The sequence below is a fragment of the Syngnathus leptorhynchus genome, chromosome 7 (assembly GCF_054491065.1).
Source record: "Syngnathus leptorhynchus isolate UIUO chromosome 7, UIUO_Slep, whole genome shotgun sequence".
Lineage (NCBI taxonomy): Eukaryota > Metazoa > Chordata > Actinopteri > Syngnathiformes > Syngnathidae > Syngnathus > Syngnathus leptorhynchus.
In genome coordinates this window covers 1,279,490-1,288,774 of record NC_141201.1, presented here as the reverse complement: position 1 = coordinate 1,288,774, position 9,285 = coordinate 1,279,490, and positions in this window count along the sequence as shown.

Sequence of the window (9,285 nt, the reverse complement as noted above, 5' to 3'; positions counted from 1 at the left end):
GCTTCTTGTCGTCACGCCGATTGTCCATGACTTTGGGAAATGCTCGCCCTCTGACCTCCTTGTCTTCCTCTCGTGCACTGGTTGCAATCAAAATGGATAGAAAGAAATATTTAAAGAGCAACAGTTGGTAATAGTTGAAATACCAATGGTTTGAACTTTAAAGTTTACACACACACACACACACACACACACACACACACACACACACACACACACACACACACACACACACACACATCGATTGATGAATTAGCGGGGCGTAGCGGAGGCTATCGAGCGGCATGATCCATAGACACAGATCAATTATGATTGGACTAATTTGCCATCGATCAGCTCGAGTCATTTGCCCAATTACATTTGTTCTTGCAGCAACAATAACCTCATTTCTTCTTCCGTTCTACATGATTGCCTCAAAGGAAGCCAAACATTTATTCTTATCGTATTATTAATTGAATTTTTCTGAATTTTGGGGAAATATTTGTTCTCCCATTTTAATGACAGAAAACTATTTAAAAAAAATAAAATCTAAAAAGCAGAGAAAAAAAATCCAAACAGACTCTATTTTCATGAAACGGAATAAAATATTCTATTAAAAAATACTTTGGAAAACAGGTAAGAACAAATGTATGAGCAATTTTAGAATTTTTATTTCAGGCTGTGCTGCACAGAAATAAGTGTTTTCTCTTTTTTTTTTTTTTAATCTTTGTTCTACAAGCGCCTTCCTCAAACAGGAGTCCACCAACCACTAGGGCGCGCCGCTTTTTCCTTGTTTAGTATGCATCCTACTGCTCCAGATGTGTCTTCCTGTCAAAGGTCGAGGGTCAAAAGTAAGTGGACTCAGCATGCAAGTGGGCTCTTGGCGAGATGACATTTTGCATTTGACATTTTGCATGATTTTCCAGCCGCACAATGTCAAGCCCTCAAGCACGCAACATCCAAACATTGCAAAAATGGCCCATACCACTTCCATCAAGAGACAGAACAGAAACATTTGTCTTTCCACTGGACATTGCCAGGACTTCTTGGAGGGCTCGCTTCAACAAAGTCGGCCTCAAGCATCTCTGGTGAGTACCAAGCATTTTATGGAAGCCTTCTCCTTTTTCTTTTGCAAATATGGATTGTGAAGTGGCGTATTGTGGTATTGCGAATTGGAGGTGAGGATCAAGATGCTCTTACTGTTTTTTGTTTCCTTTTGTCATGCTAGACATCTTCAAAATGTTTGGATCAGGTCGCTTACTGAAATTGGGCCGAGTGTTGAAGCTGAAATGGATTGCCAGTATAAGTTGGAGGGAGGATTGCATGTTTGTTCTTGGCTGAGATTGGATATTTCTGAAGAATGCCTGAACGCACGTGACATTTTCACGCAGCTGTTCGGGACCGCCCCCTTGGCCTTTACCTGCTCTAATTGCGCCATCTTTTTTGTTGGTCATGCGTGTGCAATTACGCGTGAAAGCTGGCAGCGGAAGAATTTCGTTAATTCTGTCATAATTGTCCACGTTTGAATCGCAATGTGTCATCAGTAGGACGGGAAGTCGGCAGCAGCTGTGCACGAGGACCATCAAAACACGCTAAGTGGGTGCATGGGGGGGGGGGGGGAAAAAGAATTCTGTTCCTTTGTGCTTCAACAACCCCAACATTTTCTCCCTAATAATATGTTGTAGTCCAAACACAGCATTCTGATGAAAGTTTCCTTTGTGGAATTAAAGAGGCAAATCCACCTCACTCACTCACAGGGCGGCCATTTTGTAACTGAAAACAACATGGCCATTGTCAGGTGCTCGCTCACGACCAATTACGTCATTTTTAGTCCACCGCCACTAACGATATAACAATAACAATGTTTTTGGCGGGTTTCGTTTTAATAAGAAGACCTTGGCACGCAGTTTGGCCGCAAACAAACACAACAACGCAAATGAGACGAGCCAACTCGTGACTGGCGAAGAGCGGCTCGTCGTCAACACGTCGCCGACTCGCTCTGGCATCTTTCATGAAGCGGATGCTCATTGAAGTGTGTCCATCTTGCACCCCGCCCGCCGTTGAATGGCGCCCCATCTGCTGTCGCTGCCCGAGTGAAGAAAGCCACTCTTGTTGTGAAGCTCAAAGCGCCGCCGCTACCAATTAGGACTGCGGCCGCGTGGCTTTTTCCAGTCCCGCCGCCAACGCCGAGAAAAGATGGCCGCTAATTGGATGTGGAACGCTAGCACGGACGATGAGCTTCGTGCCGTTATGCGAATCCGGGCTAAAATACCTTCTAGGTCAAAGGTCATTAGGTTGTTAGAATTTTTTGTTTACCGGCCACCTATCTGCAAACGCTAGCCCGACCGCCGCCACGGTCGAACAGACGCTCTCGAAATGTTTGCGCGGACGGGCGGAACGAGACGTCGACACATGAAAGGCCGAGCGAGCGAGCGGCGATCGCTGACAGATCACCGCGAGCGTGGAACAAAGTGATGGACGGAGAGACCAATGGCGCTGAGATGGCAAAGATAAATGGGCGCAAAGAACACCTGAACGCTGCAGCGCTTCAAAGAAAAGGAACTCATTTTCATTGGCACGCCCACTCAAGTTCTCGTACAAAGGGGAGAAAATCGACACCCCACCGACCGCTATTCTTTTTGAAAAGCCTGATTTGAATCGATGGACCCTTAGATAAACGCCTTGAGATCAACTTTGGAGCTCCATGGAAAGCCTTTTTGAGGCTCTGCACTATATTCAGGTGTTCAACGACAAAGCAAGAAAACCACATCACTTCCGAATTGCGACTGTTCTCTTCCAGCTCGGCTGCCGCTATGCTAATGTGATTTTTGCGCTAATGCGCGCGTCTGGCAGCGGCTGCACGCGGCGCGGGGCGGCGCGGGGCGGCGCGGGGGTCACTCCGTTGCATATTGTTCAGCTGCTCGGCTGGAGCGTATTCATAAAACAAGACAATAAGGAGGCTGCTGAGTGGGCTCTCTCTCTCTCTCTCTCCCTCCCTCCCTCTCTCTCTTGTTCTCTCTCTCTCTCTCGCGCGCTGTGGTTGTGTTTGGGCGCACGCCGTCGGAATATTGATTGCCTTGACTCTCTGCGCTTCAATTAAAGGATGCTCCCCGCGCTCGGCTGGATGTCTCCCTCCCTCCCTCCCTCCCTCCCTCCCTCCGCCATCCTGCGGGATGCCCTCATGGCCGCGCCGAGACTATTGCGAATGGGATCTGTGTTGCTTGTCACCTTCTTCCCCCTCGGCCTTTGGCCCACCTCCCCCTAGCCCACCCCCACCCACTCACCGCAGCGTTGTCGCAGTGTGCAAAGGAGAGGCATGCGTGCGTGCGTGCGCATACTAACGCCGTCTGCGCTCAAGCCATTTCCCCCCCCCCCCTTCCTTCCTTCCTTCCTTCCTTCCCGTTCTTCCGCCTGGCGCTCTGGAGTCTCATGAATAAGCTATTCTTAAAGCAGCCACATGATGCTATTTGAATCTTTCTGCAGTTAATTATAGGCACATTATGTGACCGTTAGCACAATGGCCATCAAATTTAAATGATATATAATTGAAGTTTTTTTGGGGAGCATATTTGGTATAAAAACTTACAAAAAAAAAAGTTTCTATCAATTTTTCCATGCACACAAGGTTCCCGAAAAGAGTGCTTGCGGGGGCCGCTTTGTTCCAATCGACAACTCGTCGTGAATTTCTATTTGCCGTCGGACGCTTGGGGTTGAGAGGGGGGGGCATTTATATTCATACTTCGCAGCGTGGGCCGGCCGCGTGGCCATTCCGCAAGTCTTATTCAAATGTGTTTTGAGCGTCGCTATAAAAACCTCTCGGCAGCGCTCGCTGTGAAGAAGATGGCCCGCCGCGCTGGAGGGGAAAATTACTGGGGGGGGGGATTTCCTTTAGGGACAAAAGTAGTTTCCCCCTCCGAGTATGATTTTGGGAGAAAATTATGGAAAATACTTTTGAAAGCTTCTTTCCTGCGCAGCAAGGCTGGAAAAACGAAAACGAGGCGCGTCAAATACGTTGCGTTGACACAGCGTGACGTGACGTCACACGGCGGCTGCGGCTGCCCCACGGATCATGTCGAAGGCAATGGATTGGTCACGCCGCTTTTGCAACCTGACGAGCGTGCTCACAGATGGCCGCTTGAAATTCACATTTGGGGGAGATCCTGTCACTAGCTTACCTTAAAATAAGCCTTGCTTTAAATACGCTGAAGCCCTCGTGACTCCTCTCTCGCTGACCTCTCTGAGGTGTCCCCCCCCCACCACCACCACCCACCACCCACGTCGATTGATTAAAGACGCATTAATCACGCTGAGGGATTATCCCGTGCCCGCAAAACGGCTTCTTTCTCCAGTAAGCCAATTATGCTTTTTATGGGATGAGAAGGTTAAATGGGCCGCCCGGGCAATTCATTGCGGACGCTGACACTTTAGCTCTGCGGAGAAAGACGAGGATGGATGGATGGATGGATGGATGGATGGATGGAGGATGAATGGAGGACGGAGGAGACGGCAGGCCGGCGGAGGTCACCGTACGCCTTCCAGCTGGGGCTTGAATAGCAAAAAGCATCAAGAGATAGCAATGAAGGCCTATTAAAGTTAATTGAGGGTGGCCAAGGTAAGCTGGCGTGATGCTGAGCTTCACGAGCCGCAGTCCGACCTAGCAAAGTTTCGACCAGCATGTCGTCAACTCGCGTGAAAAGCCAACATCGCGGTGTACGTGGTCACCAGTGAGCTCAAAGCTCAATTAGCGCCTGATTGGGGCCAGACACTTTTTCAGGTGTCGCCAAATGATCGATGCAAAATCAAAAAAAACGTTTAAATTGTCCGGTGCCACGAGCGATGAGAGTCTAAGGCTGGCTGGCCCCCGTGCCCCGGAATAAACGAGGCATTTGTCCAGCAGATGGCTGACAAGTCGGCCGCCGACTTAATGTGCTGTTTAGTTTTCATGACGTGAGCGTGGAAAGGGGCAATTTTGGGCCCGCTAAAAAGTCCATTTGTAAACACCAGCGTGCTATTTGGACATTCAACAATGAATTTCTGAAATGTCAAATCCTTTTGAATCTTGCTTATGATGATTGATTGACACTGAAATATTTGTACATCTACGGCTCTTGGTCTTCCTTCAAATATTCTTTCCAAGTGTGGCTAATGACTACCTTGATTGCTATAAAAGCATCCCTGGGCAGTATTGAAATGTGCATGGTGGATTTCACTTATTGTAACCATGGCGACGGATGGAGTGGAGATGACTGGAATGGCAGGATAGAAAAGGGATTGGAGCGGGTTCCTCTGCGCTCTGGTCAATGATGAGCATGGATTGCCTGCCATGAGATGTCAACCTAGAATTAGTGAGGCGGGCGCGGCTGTTTTGCATTGGAGATGGCGGCCGCTCGGGTTCGGTCCCCGTAGAGCGACCGACCGGCGCGCCGCTGATTACTCGCCACACTTTGGTGCGTTTTAATCCCGTTGTCGGCCTGATGCGCTCGCGCGTTTAAATCCCTCGACAGCGTGCTCGGCTAGATTTGGAGGATTCCATTTTCATGCCACATATGGAAACTGCCATTGGCATCATCGTGCGCAAAGTTCAATTGCGTGTAACATTCATCGTGTTGGTGCGGCACTTGAGCGCGAGGCTTGTCGATGGCGTGTTTACGTGTAAATGATGCAAAAGAAACACAGCGGCGGGGCGGGGGGGCTCAATTACTGCCACCGCTGGTCTTATCAATAATTGCTTTTTTCCTCGTCCAGCAATTTAAGCTGAAATGATAGCATGCCCACGGATTCCGCCCCCCCGTTCTCTCTCTCGCCACCTCTCTGCTTTCTGTCCTTCATTGTGAAGGAATGCAAGTCAATTTGATCCACAGCAGAGCCTATTGTGCACTAATGTTATCATGCGGCAAAATATGAGACCAGGCGGAGGAAAAGATGTACAAATGAGTTGTTTTTTTTTTTTTTTTTCATACCGCCCCCCCCCCCCCCCCCCCCCCCCCCCCCTTCACTTACCGTTTATTATTCCGCTGGCAATTGAGGGAATTGGCTCGCTGCCGGCTGCTAGTTTTTACAATTTCCACCCCCCCCCCTGTTAAGCTCAGCCTTCAATGTGGGGAGTTAGGAAGAAGGACATGATCAGTTCACTGGAGGGAAAAGAAGATTTCTTTCCATTGGCATCTTACTTTGGCCAATGCGGCCTCACTTTTGTCTGCTCATTTGAAGCAGCTCGGCCATTTTCACGCCGTTACAAAGCAATTCCAAAGTTGCTTTGGTCTCCATGTGTCAAGCCAGTAGACCACCATGCTCATTTTTTTTTTTTAAGTGTCTGACAAAAATTAATGCCATAAGTGAAATGAGTCATTTATTTATGAATAAATGCTTGATTCAATTATTTAATGTTTTTTCCCCCCCAAAAAAATATTCTAAGTGGTTAGATTTATAGTGACATTAAAAATGACGTATTTCAATGTAACATTTTAAAAATCATGTCCGAAAATACCGACTTAAGCAAATGTTTTCAAATGTGAATTCATTTGAATGAAAGGCATTCTGATTTGAAACTAAGGCCGCATTGCATTCCCGGGTGGCCTGCTGTGCGCGTCTCCAAAGTGTAACCTTTCCATCTGACCATCAGAGCCCGCTCCAAATGTCACTCCCCAATCCGTCTGCCAGTATTGGGCCCACTTTTGATGTCACGGCCATTTTGGGCCGTTTGGGGCCTAGGGGGCCGGGGAGGCAGCCAGACGAGACCCCATCTGGACAGTGCGCCGCTACCTACCAACTCTCTCCCCCCCCTGGCAATTTCAGGCAAGGTGGGGGGGGGGGGTACTCAGTGCTCATCAGCGGCAGTCAAAGGTTTCCCTCGGATAACCCCCCCCCCCCCCCACCCCTCCCTCTACCTCATTATTGACCAAAAGCGGCTAAGTGGGGAGGCCCGCTTACGGCCAGCGTGTGCACCGCCGCTTTCAATTCCATCCACGTGCTTGAGGACCTTTTTGCATCTTTTAACCTTCCCTACTGTTCGTTCCGCATGCAGGCGCCGTAAGAATATCCTTGGAATAATTGTCTTCAAAATGTATGAGACATTTATTTATTCTAGCAGCAGCGCTCATTGATATTTTCTTTATCCTCCGAGGTCGACACCGTCCGGTATGTCCAAGTGGCCTCCTCGCAACTCTGTGTTCCTTTCAGCTAGCCATTATTTGTCGGGTCCTACCTCCTTCATTGGCACCGAGAGGGTTGGGGGTTGGGGGTCGTGTGCCAGGGTCCAGGTGTTTGCAAACATTTGCTTTGTCTGGCGTGTGGTCACGAGGCCAATTAGCTCACTCCAAAGTGTCTTTATCCAGGCTGTCGGCTGTTTTTTTTTTTTTTTCCTCCCGTTTTTTGTGTAAAACATAACTGAAATGAAGTGAGCGCTGAGGTGGCGTTTATTGAGGCCCGCAATTTTGACTGTGGCCGCTAATGGCTGTCAAGAGGCCACTTTCCACTTAGACATATGGGCGACAGGCACAACGTGGCAAATGCTCCATAGGAGAAAAGTACACCAGCCTTGTCACCAAAAAAATAAAAAAAAGCCATTGGACAGGCTTCTTCAGAAGAGATTTTGAGCAGCTCTCCAGCCAAAGTTTGTTGGTTGCCCTCGGTGACGCACGGTTTGTGCATCTCGAAGGTGGTTGCCCTTGATTTGCTCATTGATTACGAGTTCCTCCTCAAACTGTTGTCCGTCTAGCACTATTGTGAGATGGTGCACTTTTCAGAGGGTCATTACTCATGCCAAGATAGAAATCAATGTGATGGAGACAGAGAGAGAGCACAAAGAAAGGTAGAATCAATTGAGGAGAGAGAGGAGCTTTGTTACAGAATAAGATCCACGCTAATCCCCCCCCCGCCGCCCCGATGGCCTTTTGTTGAGCCGTGATGAGCTAATTGGAATTGCTGAAATAGCAAAGCGACGGCGAGCCCACGAGGCCGTCCGGGAGTATCGCTGAAACTGTTCTCAGGTAAATTAGCAGACGCTGCTTTTGATGATGGTTCGTCAACAATTGGCGCCAGGGTCGCTGACCTCCAGGGAAATGTGGAAATTTCAGATGCATTCGAGTCCTTTTTTTTTTCTCCAAATATTTTGACAAAGTATATTTTCTCAATTTGTATCGATTGCTAACAGGAGGGTGGGGGGTGCCGCCACACTACGGCTCGCTTAAGTTAGCGATCGATCCGTATTTCAAAGCTTCCGTGAGGAAATGAGCATCAGTGACCTGCGAGCGCGGTGGTTAATTACGCCTCGCGTGTGAACAACGACACATCAGCGAGACTTTTTTTTAACCTGGGATTTAGACGATGCTCCGTTTGACGATTTCCAACGTCCGCGGCGCCGAACGACTTGAATGTATTGCTTGGAAAACGAATCAAGTGTCATCAGCAAATGACCCACTTGGCCAATCTCTGATTAGCATAGCATGCAGGGTTCGGCCGCTGTGCAGCTCCCTTCATCACCACAGGCAGCGTCCTGAGCCAGTGGCCTCAAAGCCCTCCCCTAAGTAGCCCCGCCCCCTTTCCCCATCCCTCCAGACAATCACGCCCCCCCCCCTCTCTCCCCTCGGCTTTGTTTTGGCTGCGCTTGTTTAGAAACAAATCACATTCATACAACCAACACCTGAGCTGGCCACGGCTGACGGATTGGAGGTTTTCCCAGGTGGGCCGAAAACATGCAGGCACACACACACACACACATGCAGGCACAGGCACAACAGGCACAGGCACGCCTTTGCAAGCACAAAGGTTTGCAGTCCATCAAATCCAACTCATGCACGATGGCAAGCATGTTGGTCGGCGGGCAGGAAATAAGCTACAACGTGTGTGTGTGTGTGTGTGTGGGCCAACAATATGAATTGCATTCTTTTTTTTCGTGAAGCCACCAAAAACAATAAAAAGCACACGTTTGAAATGTGCTGGGACTTGCAGAGTATTATGAGCATCACCTTTCATAATTCAAGTGATTTACTAAGTAAGATGTCCAATAAAAGCGGGCCCACTCGTATCTCATCAGCGCCGTCGTCACATTTGGTTGCGGACTCTGCACACACATATCACACGTGCTTTGTAGTTTGTTTTTTTTTTGCACCGGCGGGCTAAAAGTCTGTTTAATGTCTGCTCGGATTGATTGTGAGCTTTGTATACTCGCAAACGTCTCCTCCGGGTCGCTCCCTGATTAAATACCTTTGCCGTGGCGGCTGTGTGAAAGAGGGGCTTTAGGAGTCACGCATGCGGAAGGGAGGGAGGGAAGGAGCGAGGGAGGCCATCAATAAAGCGCCCAGCTATTTT